Genomic DNA, 12,329 nt, shown 5'->3' on the forward strand with positions numbered 1-12,329 from the left:
AAACTCAAATGGTGGCCAACTTCCTGTTTTAGAATTAGATACCTAAATTCATTGAGCCGCCATCTTGGCAAATTACGAGATATGAAAAATTCCTTCGCAATATATCATCTTCAATGCCTTGAGCTCATGTCCACAGAATATTAAGTCAATACGATGTACGGTGTAGGACAAGTACGTAAAAGTACGTAAAAAATGCCATAAAATGCCAAAAAAGTCAAAATATCTCACTTCCTGTTGGGCGTGGCCATATCGTTGTATCGGACTTTATTATGCGCCTTAGTGAGATACACAACTTAAAAAAAGTCCCGAGTCTCTAGCTCAAAGTATATGATGGCCCCGCCCCTAAACGCTTTCGGGGGCGTGGCCTCGTACCCGTGTTCCATCAGGGGTTAATATTCGGAGTCTGAGTAGCGGTGGGAATCTCCAATGTGGGTACCAAGTGGCGTAAGTGTACGAGCACCGGAAGTGCCCGAAAAAAGGCCCAACAGTGCTAAAGACTAAGGAGAAAAATAATAATAATAATAATTAAAGCCGCAAGCGGCGATGACGGGCCCTCGCACACATGCATTGCAGGGACGGGGCATGCCACCTAGAATGTTGCTATGCCCCCCCCAGGAAAAATGGAGTCTGTACGACGTTCGGTTCACGAGATATTGACGAAAAAGTAATTAGCATGAATTAGCATTCAAAATTAGCATTAGCATTGTCATGATTAGCATGTCGCTATGACCCCCTAAAACAAAAAAGGAGTCTGTACGACGTTCAGTTCCCAAGATATTGAAGAATTACACTTTTCCTGCAGTTCCTTTGCCTACCACATGGTGGCGCTATACCTTATCTATATTTCAGGCTTATAGAAGAGTTAGTATTCAATATGTGCATACATGTGTGCATTTGCACTGTTTTAAAAAACAGTCTTAAGTGAAATGGTGGCCAACTTCCTGTTTTAAAATGCCAAAAAAGTGAAAAAATCTCACTTCCTGTTGGGCGTGGCCATATTGTTGTATGGACTTTATTGTGCGCCTTAGTGAGATACACAACTTAAAAAAAGTCCCGAGGCTGTAGCTCAAAGTAGATGTTGGCCCCGCCCCTAAATGTGTTTGGGGGCGTGGCCTCCATTTCAGGCATATACAAAAGTAAGTATTCATTATATGCATGCATGTGTGCGTTTGCAGGGTTTTTAAAACACTCCAAACTGAAATGGTGGCCAACTTCCTGTTTTAAAATGACAAAATAGTCAAAATATGTCACTTCCTGTTGGGCGTGGCCATATCGTTATATGGACTTTATTGTGCGCCTTAGTGAGATACACAACTTAAAAACAGTCCCGAGACTCTAGCTCAAAGTAGATGTTGGCCCCGCCCCTAAACCTGTTTTGGGGGCGTGGCCTCCATTTCAGGCATATAGAAAAGTTAGTTTTCATTATATGCATACATGTGTGCGTTTGCACTGTTACAAAACACTCCAAACTGAAATGGTAGCCAACTTCCTGTTTTAGAATTAGATACCTAATTTCAAGGAGCCGCCATCTTGGCAAATTACGAGATATGAAAAATTCCTTCGCAATATATCATCTTCAATGCCTTGACCTCATGTCCACAGAATATGAAGTCGATACGATGTACGGTGTAGGACAAGTACGTAAAAGTACGTAAAAAATGCTAAAAAAATGGCAAAAAGTCAAAATATCTCACTTCCTGTTGGGCGTGGCCATATCGTTGTATCGGACTTTATGATGCGCCTTAGTGAGATACACACCCTAAAAAAAGTCCCGAGTCTCTAGCTCAAAGTATATGTCGGCCCCGCCCCTAAACGCTTTCGGGGGCGTGGCCTCGTACCCGTGTTCCATCGGGGGTTAATATTCGGCGTCTGAGTAGCGGTGGGAATCTCCAATGTGTGTACCAAGTGGCGTAAGTGTACGAGCACCGGAAGTGCCCGAAAAATGGCCCAACAGCGCCAAAGACTAAGGAGAAAAATAATAATAATAATAATAATAATAATAATAATAATAATAATCATTCGGAAAACAATAGGGCTTCGCACCGAGAGGGCGAAGGGCCACCGCGTGGCCCTTGCACTTCGGTGCTCGGGCCCTAATAATCATTCGGAAAACAATAGGGCTTCGCACCGAGAGGGCGAAGGGCCACCGCGTGGCCCTTGCACTTCGGTGCTCGGGCCCTAATAATAATAATCCTTAGGAAAACAATAGGGCTTCGCACCGAGAGGGCGAAGGGCCACCGCGTGGCCCTTGCACTTCGGTGCTCGGGCCCTAATAATTAAAGCCGCGAGCGGCGATGACGGGCCCTCGCACCTACGGCTCAAGGCATATCGCCTCAAATCCCACCACATCCTGCCCAAAACAAAAATGGAGTCTCTACGACATTCAGTTCACGAGATAAAGATATTTAAGAACTCTACTTTTACTGCAGTTCATTTGCCTACCATATGGTGGCGCTATATCAGGTTGCCATAGTAGGCATATAGAAAAAGGTTTATATTCATTACATGCATGAACACGTGCATTTGCACTGTTTTAAAAACACTGCAAACTAAAATGGTGGCCAACTTCCTGTTTCAATAAGAGGTCCAATTATCTCACTTCCTGCTGGGCGTGGCCATGTCACTGCATGACATTTTTTGTTCGTTTTAGTCAGTTACACATCCATAAAAATTTTGAAGTCCGTAGCTTGAACTTTATGCTGAACCCGCCCCATAGGCCCATGACTTAAGGGGGCGCTACAGAGCCCATGAACCGAGTTAGGGGTGGGGCTTGTTTGGAGAGGTACGTGCTGCCCTACCAAACACCTGTGCGAAGCAACATTGAAAGATATGCATGGCAACCCCCTCAGAAAGGGCACAGTGGAGGCACATTTTCTGTCATTTTTTCATCAGAATACATCAAGCCGCCATCTTGTTGTCTTACAACATATTGAAAATTCCTTCGCAATATATCATCTGCAATGTCTTAAGATCATTTGCAAATTGAAACGAAACTGAACAGTTGTACGGTTCAGGACGAGTACATCAAAGTTCATGGTATGACAATTTTGTTGTATGTCAAAAGTTGCATTTCAAATCCAATTACCTCACTTCCTGTTGGGTGTGGCCATAGCATCCTAAAGACTTTTTTGATTGGCTTAGTGAGATACACACACAAAAAAAATGTGGAGTCCGTAGCTTCAACTTTATGCCGGTCCCGCCCCTTAGGCCCATGACTTTAGGGGGCGCTACAGAGCCCATGTGCTAAGTTAGGGGTGGGGCTTGTTTTGAGAGGTACGTTGTGGCCTACCAAACACCTGTGCAAAGCAACATTGAAAGATATGCATGGCAACCCCCTCAGAAAGGGCACAGTGGAGGCACATTTTCTGTCATTTTTCCATCAGAATACATCAAGCCGCCATCTTGTTTTCTTACATTATATTGAAAATTCCTTCGCAATATATCATCTGCAATGTCTTAAGATCATTTACAAATTGAAATGAAACCGAACAGTTGTACGGTTCAGGACAAGTACATCAAAGTTCATGATATGACAATTTTGTCGTATGTCAAAAGTTGAAATTCCAGTCCAATTACCTCACTTCCTGTTGGGTGTGGCCATGGCCTCCTGTAGACTTTTTTGCTTCTCTTAGTGAGATACACACCCCAAAAAAAATTGGAGTCCGTAGCTTCAACTTTATGCCGGTCCAGGCCCATAGGCCCAGGACTTAGGGGGGCGCTACAGAGCCCATGTGCTGAGTTAGGGGTGGGGCTTGTTTTGAGAGGTACGTGCTGCCTTACCAAACACCTGTGCGAAGCAATGTTGAAAGATATGCATGGTAACCCCCTCAGAAGGGTCACAGTAGAAGAACATTTTCTGCGATTTTGTCATCGGACTTCAGCAAGCCGCCATCTTGTTTTCTTACAATATATTGAAAATTCCTTCGCAATATATCATCTGCGATGTCTTAAGATCATTTACAAATTGAAACGAAACCGAACAGTTGTACGGTTCAGGACAAGTACATCAAAGTTCATGGTATGACAATTTTGTCGTATGTCAAAAGTTGACAAAAGTTCAACTTTAAGTCCAATTACCTCACTTCCTGTTGGGTGTGGCCATGGCATCTCAAAGACTTTTTTGCTTGTCTCAGTGAGATATACAACCAAAACAATTTTGGAGTCCGTAGCTTCAACTTTTTGCCGGTCCCGCCCCATAGGCCCATGACTTAAGGGGGCGCTACAGAGCCCCTGGGCCGATTTGGGGGCGGGGCATTTTTGGAGTCCTTCGTGCCCACATACCGAATGCCTGTGCCGAGTTTCGTTCAAATTCACGCATGGCAACCCCCTCAAAATGGGCCCGACGTGCGGTAAGAAGACAAAAAATAATAATAAAAAACATTGCAAGAACAATAGGGCCTCGCACCCTCCGGTGCTCGGGCCCTAATAATCCTACGGAAAACAATAGGGCTTCGCACCGAGAGGGCGAAGGGCCACCGCGTGGCCCTTGCACTTCGGTGCTCGGGCCCTAATAATCCGAGCAAGAACAATAGGGCCTCGCGCCTTCGGTGCTCGGGCCCTAATAATAACTAGAAATGCATTCTCACAGAAAATGCTGGAAGCGGGCTTGCCTTTTGGGGCAGAGATGAAACAAAGTACTATTGAGAAAACAAAGCTAAAAGAAATCTTGGAAAAACTCCATCCACCCAGTCAGAAGTTATGGGCCAAACAATTCAGCCATCTTGGATTCAGCCATCTTGAAAGTGTTGTAGCTCTGCGTTTTGGGGATATACTAAATGACATACATGGTATTTTAAGTCGGCTAAGGAACACTGCATATGATATCATTTTGAAAATCAACATGGCTTCGACTGGGGTTCGAACCTCCAACCTCCACATCTGTAATTCAGCACATTTGCCATGCATACTAAATGACATACATGGCATTTTAAGTTGGCCAAGGAACACTGCATATGATATAATTTTGAAAATCAACATGGCTTCGACTGGGATTCGAACCCCCAACCTCCATATCTGTAATTCAGCACATTTGCCATGCATACTAAATGACATACATGGCATTTGAAGTTGGCCAAGGAACACTGCATATGATATAATTTTGAAAATCAACATGGCTTTGACTGGGGTTCGAACCCCCAACCTCCATATCTGTAATTCAGCACATTTGCCATCCATACTAAGTGACATACATGGCATTTTAAGTCGGCCAAGGAACGCTGCATATGATATAATTTTGAAAATCAACATGGCTTTGACTGGGGTTCGAACCCCCAACCTCCATATCTGTAATTCAGCACATATACCATCGATACTTAATGACATACATGGTATTTTAACTTGGCTAAGGAACACTGCATATGATATAATTTTGAAAATCAGCATCGCTTCAAGTGGGATTCGAACTCTCAACCTCCATATCTCTAATCCAGCACATTTGCCATTGATAATAAATGACATACATGGCATTTTAAGTTGGCCAAGGAACACTGCATATGATATAATTTTGAAAATCAACACGGCTTCAGGTGGACTTTGAACCCTCAACCTCCATATCTCTAACCCAGCAGCAAGCATTACCACTAAGCCAAGCAGCTAGCTGTCATACACAGTCCAGCAAGACTATATTACATTGCATTGCAGAGCTGAACAATAGACTTCTAGAATGGTTGCTCGCACCTGCTCGTTAAGAATAGAATCTTGAGACAGTGACAGTTGAAATGGAACACTTCATTGGCTGCACCTGTTGTGATTGACTGAAAGACAGTTAGTATTGAGCTCTAGACAGGGGAGAGGATGAGAATGAGTTTTTTGTCTTTACAACATCGTTGTAAAAAAACTAAAAGGAGTTGGCACGTGTCCTTTTCACAGATCGGAGTCATGCTTGTGATCTCTCTAACAGTCTTTGAATGAAGTTTATAGGTTAAAGGGTTCAGGCACAAATGGACCTCCGTGTGGGACATGCGCTGATCTCTTGAAAAATGCACTTTTCAAAAGACTGGGATTCTCCATAGAGCCAGGCCTGTTTTTTTTACAAACCTGCCATTTAAAAAGTATTGGGAGTTGGGAGATGAAACTTTGACAATTTGGAGACATCCCATAGAGCTCGCTAACAACGCGTCAACTAAACTTCTAGGTGAAAGTGTTGATGTTTTATGACCGAAAAAGCCTCCTACACTCTAATGTCTAGAGTGGCGGAACCTTGGTTCATGAAGGTTCCACCATGGTTTTCAATGGGGACCTAGGCTTTCACAAAATCGCCAAAAACGGGAAAACGACAAGAGACACGGAGAAGCCTATCACTATACGCGATCTCCAAGCCGAGCCGGTCGTTTTAGTGTTTGAACGGTGTCTCTATCTCGAAAGGCCTAGGAGGAGATCCATTTTCTATTTTTACTGCTGCCCTGCACAAGACCAAGCTATAATAATAATAATAAAAGAAACAGGACTTAGAGATTACTATAAACGGGCCTTGCTCTGCAAGGGCCATGCTCTGCATGGTCCTTGCTCCGCAAGCCCGCTTAATAATAAAAGAAACAGGACTTAGAGATTACTATAAACGGGCCTTGCTCTGCAAGGGCCATGCTCTGCATGGTCCTTGCTCCGCAAGCCCGCTTAATAATAATAATAAAACAGGACTTAGAGATTACTATAAACGGGCCTTGCTCTGCAAGGGCCATGCTCTGCATGGTCCTTGCTCCGCAAGCCCGCTTAATAATAAAGAAACAGGACTTAGAGATTACTATAATCGGGCCTTGCTCTGCAAGGGCCATGCTCTGCATGGTCCTTGCTCCGCAAGCCCGCTTAATAATAATAAAATAAACAGGACTTAGAGATTACTAGAATCGGGCCTTGCTCTGCAAGGGCCATGCTCTGCATGGTCCTTGCTCCGCAAGCCCGCTTAATTAATGATTCAGAAAGGCACTAAAAGACCTGTAATGAGAGGAAAAGAGCCTTTTTAATACATGGGACTTCTCTTGTGCCATTCATTTTCAATGGGAGCCCGCTCATTGCACGCGCACGTCCACACCGGAAAATAGACTCGAGTTCTACAGTATGTCTCATAATTGAGTACTCCCCTCACATTTTTTGCAGATTTGTAAGTATATCTTTTCATAGGACAACATTAAAGAAATTTCACTTTGACACAATGATTAGTGACCTGTTAACAACATACAGTATATAACCGCTTAAATTTGTTGTTCATTCACAAAAAAATTAAAATACAGCCATTAATGCTTGAACATGTACCCACAAAAATGAGTACACCCCAGATTAAAATCCGGTAGAGAAGAGTTGGCCCGACTGGTCTCGAAATGAAAAGGGATTAAAAGGGAGGTCTTCGGTGTGCGTTTCAACCTTTCTTTACATTGAACTTTTACATTTTGCGTCTGCACCTGTCTTAAATACATTGGTGTGAGATTTGAATGAAATCCTATGGAGAGTATTATGATTTGCTAGTCACAGTGCATGTTGACATGCATGTTTCTTTTAGGTATAATTCAGATTTCCAATGTTGACGGCATCCATTCATCCCCAAAACCATGTCAGCTACACTGCTTGACTATCAAGATGATACACTTTTTTTTTTTTAAACTCACTTGTTTACCACAAGACATACTTGACACCATCGAAAGCAAATTTGTTCATCTTGGTCTCAAGAGAGATGAACAGCCATTCCGACAGTACCGGTACCTCCTGTTTTTTTGGTAGCTGGACCACGTACTTCTACATGGCCCTGATCCAGTGGGGAAACACCAGTACCAAATAAGCCTGACGGACTACAGGAGTCTGGCAGGCCAGGGGAGTTGGAGGGGAATATAAGACATGCATACACCTTTTAATAAACAATTCAAGGAATTCACAGTTTAAGAACAGAGTTCTTATCATAATATGATATATGTTTGTTATTACAGGTGGTGAATGCTTGCCTCACAATAATTGGAGCACAGGCGCAGGAACAGGTTAATGAATATACATTTTTGATGGGACTTGTGGTGTTTTTCCCTGTAGCATTCTAACAGGTTTTTCTTTCTTAAACGAACCTCCAAGCCTACATGGTGGACAGCCATGCTGTGGTCACCTGGTTGCCGCCACTGCAGTGTTAATTTCGTCAGCTTTTTTAAATTTAGTCTTAGTCTTAGTCACAATGACGAAAATCAATTTTAGTTTTAGTCACATTTAGTCATTGCCTTCACAATAGTTTTAGTCTAAATGACGAAAATCAATTTTAGTCTTGGTCAAATTTTAGTCATTTTAGTCAACATTTCAAATTGTAGTCATTTTAGTCTACACCATGGGGCCAAATGTAACCTTCAGGGGCCAACAGGGTCAACAAAATCTGATATCTAGTGATGACAAGGCTTAAATAAACATCAATTCGCGACAAGGCAATACACACATTATCCAGCAAGTGGCAAAACATCAGAGTCTCAATAAATTAAATTACCCATCATAACCTCATCGGTAATAGGCTACCAGCCTTGTTGATTTTGTTGAGTGTATTGCATACTCTAATACATCATACCTACATATTGCTCATTTTTCAAACTTACTTTTCTACAGTATGCTGAGAGTAAAGACCATCTACGTACTTCTACGCTACTATCCAAATACACAAATGAATAATTCAGTATTCCTTTTCAAACTTAAATAAAACATTATGAATCAGTATCATTTGCAATACTTATTCTTTTATTCAATCTATGTGCATGAATGACACACCAAACATAATCAACAACATATAAGATAGAAGCAGATAGAAGTGTTATTGTGGCTGAAACAAAAGACCTCCAGGACCTGTCACAGGTCTAAGTAGTTTGATCATAAAATGCTTTGAAAAGCATGGTCTGAAGTATCATAACAAGTTAGTCGGTCATGGCTATGGCAGAAATGCTGTTATGACTGGAAAGCACTCTTGCGTTTGCACACAAATTCAGGACATGGCCGGTTGTTTTTTAACTCATGCATAAGTTGCACAATTTCTTGTCAGGATCTTACGTGCATACAGAATGGCAGGATGCTCTGGACTTCAAAATGTCTGCGGAGAAGCAAATGGGAAAAATATGTTAACATGTTAAACATTATACAAAGATTTTATTAAAGTATTGAACTGAACACACCTAATACAGTGTGTGGTTACAACAGCAAGAGAAGAGAATCACCATTATGCCATCACTTATAAACATTTTTAATTGCTGAATTAATCTATGTATGCATGTCTGTCTACATATGTGTGCAATATATCGCCTCTGTGTAGGCCTATGTAGGCCTATGTGTAATGTAGGCCTATATTATATGTGGCAAGACCATAATTTTCTTTTGGAAATCTAGATCAATACAGTACTTCTACTCTAATATTGTTAAGCAATGAATAGTTGTCAACAGACAAACTTGAACAGGATACTGGCTGGGCATACATACCATCAGGTCCAGGTGGCACAGCATAACTGGTCTTCACTGGCTCCTCTGCTGCACTGGGACAGGTCTACAGAGCAAATGGAAAAATAAAACAATCACAGTTAGTGCAATGAATTAGTAGTGGTCATCTCCATTTGTTGAACAAACAGGTCAAAGCTATTGCTATCCATCCAACAAAATAATGACTTGTGATTGTGATGACGCTAGCCTAACAAGTGCAGTGGATTACTTGGTTAGTTTACAGATGCTAACTAATGTATTTTCTTTTTTCAGGTTTTAGGTCAGGTAGACACTGTATTCGGGGGCAAGTTAAAGCAGACAGGCGAATTTAGACATTCTAACATCATTCTCATAAAGGACTAAACACAGGTAGCCCACGTATAGGAAAGTGTATTAAAAAATATAGTGGCTAAGAATGTCTACACGTGAAATACAAGGTATAACTTAACACAAACGAAGCTATACAAAAGGCTGAATGACCCAAGGCTAAAAGGCATTGCTAACGATGGTTGATTAGCATAATTCACACATTTAATTTGCAATCTCTCTAGAACTTAAATGGACCGTTTTTAATCATCACTATCCACCTTCCACATTTGCAAACTGCTTTCAACAGGTCGATTGGAAACAGACAATGATTAGAAAGTATGGGTGCAGTATCTAAACCTAAACTTTACAACAAACAAGAAGATTTGACTCACCAAATAACAAAGTCAGCTTGTTAAACTTCCATCTCGTTGCTGGCTCTCTCTCTCTCTCTCTCTCGTTAGCTTTTGAATTGGATCACGTAGGCTACACGCTCTTCTTCACCTGACCGCGTGACTCATAGCCTGCAGTTTGCAGGCAGTGGGAAGACCAGACATCCCATGAAGTCCAAGAAGTCTCCCTGATATTTGATAGTGGCTCCCCGATGCCCGCGAGTCAGATAAAATATTCCTGATTTTAGACTATGCAAGTTCGCGTTTTTTTCATAGATAGATAATGACATGTGCGTCATGCGTGGAATAGGCTACTTCAAATAGATTACGCACACTTCGTAGGACGCCCTGCAAAAGTCCCGGGGGAAAAGTTGGCAGTTTTTCAGACTGGACGACAGAAAAGACATTGACAAACAATGTTTGAAAACTAATGCTGTTTTGTTTTTGTCGGGATGTCGAGGGTTGATAAGCATCTCCAAGTTTAAGCAATGCGTTTTTAGAACTTGGGATGTCTGGGAGACGATATGATAAGACGCATCGTATGGAAGGGATGTCGACTTCTCCTTGGGTCTTTTGGGAACAAGTTTCATATCTCCGAACTTTAAACCCCTTAGCGATCGTCCACACATTGATTCTTATCCAAAACTACAGTAGCCGTGCCTCTGTTTAGGCTACTATAACAACTTTTCCCCTGTAGCGCGCTCATTCCTTAAACTTCTCCCGGTGTGTCTGATTTAAATAAATGCATAGGCCTAAATCCGATCTTCATGTTTTGCTTGTGTAGCATGATGGATGTCTGGTTGTGCGCCTTTAACGCACGGCAGGTGTCTGCAGGTGCGTTAGCGCGTCAGGTGACGTTTACGCACCAATTGCCAGTGCCGAAATCTCTTTAAAAAGAGGGCCCAAACTACGGCAAAGGCACTGGCATGTTTGTGGCAGGTTTGCCTGTTTTAATGTTTCATTGGGAGATCGAGCTTCACTGAAATTATGTTGTTCACGTGGAGTATCGAGTACTGCCCGAGTGGTTTCTCGTGGCTTTAAGAGCCAAGACTGACAAAGTCTACAGCTGGATTGCTGGCTTGATCCACTGGCGTGTATTGCCCTGGTATGTAGCCTCAGGTTCTACCATGTTATATTTTGGGCTATATTAAATGTGCATGTGTTGTCTAAGTCCCGTACTTGGTATTTAACTAGGTGACTGACTGAATGTCGTCGCGGTTTTCCCCCTGCCGTGACTGTTGGGAGTGTGTGCCTGTCTCGTCGGTTGGGGTAGGTTACAAACGATTTTCCACTTCATTCCTACTTCTGCCGTGCATTGTCTTAGTCATCTGTTCTCTGTCACTTTCTCTGTGTGCAGGTGTGGACCCCCCCCCCCCCCGCCTTGATGTAACTGGTTAATGCGGCGGGCTGCTGTTTAGTTTAGGTAGACTGAACCGATCAAATGCACCGAGTGATTGTGTGTGCGTAACGTTTGGAGTGGTTGTGTGAGTGGGGTTGCATGACTGTTTATGTATTTTTGTTTTGAGCGAGACTGTGCTCTTGAACGAGCGAACGACCCGTCCTGTATTTTGGTTTTGTGTTTTGTTTGTTATTTTCTGATTATATGTAAATTACCACACTGGCCCAGTCTCTTCCCACTGCCTGGATAACCGGCTCCTTGAGCTTCCTGGTTGCAGTGCCGTAGTGTAAGGTGCCCTCTTGGTGCCATATATTGGTTGCAGTCTCAACAGTGTGGGTTGATGTGGGTTTCCTTAGCTATAACTAACGTGTTTGCTGTGTATTAAGGTGATAACTTTGCTCTGTATTTTATTGGCATCTCAATGGGTGGACGGACATTCCGAGGCCAGTTGGGATAATGGGATCAGTGATGGTGTGGAACCTGTTGTATCTGTTTGTTTTGTTTTAAGACGTGTCTCAAATCATCTGTCGCAATGCTTGTTTGTTACACCTGAACCCTTTTACACCGATAAATATTAAGAACGTGAAATAATAAAATAAGAGAATTAACTGTTGCCCTGCATTCTGTCTCTGCCTTTTAAAACGAACCTGTTGTGCTTTGGTTGCTATTCAATATTTCTGGGTGGCGAAATTCCCCCAGTGGCGTAGTCGTGCAATTCCATGCAAATATAATAGTAATTAATTTCTGGGTTAATTGTCATCATTCGGTTCACCTTACTACATTTGACGTGTGTCGACAGGAGAAGGACTTAACAG

The sequence above is a fragment of the Engraulis encrasicolus genome, chromosome 7 (assembly GCF_034702125.1).
Source record: "Engraulis encrasicolus isolate BLACKSEA-1 chromosome 7, IST_EnEncr_1.0, whole genome shotgun sequence".
Taxonomy (NCBI): domain Eukaryota; kingdom Metazoa; phylum Chordata; class Actinopteri; order Clupeiformes; family Engraulidae; genus Engraulis; species Engraulis encrasicolus.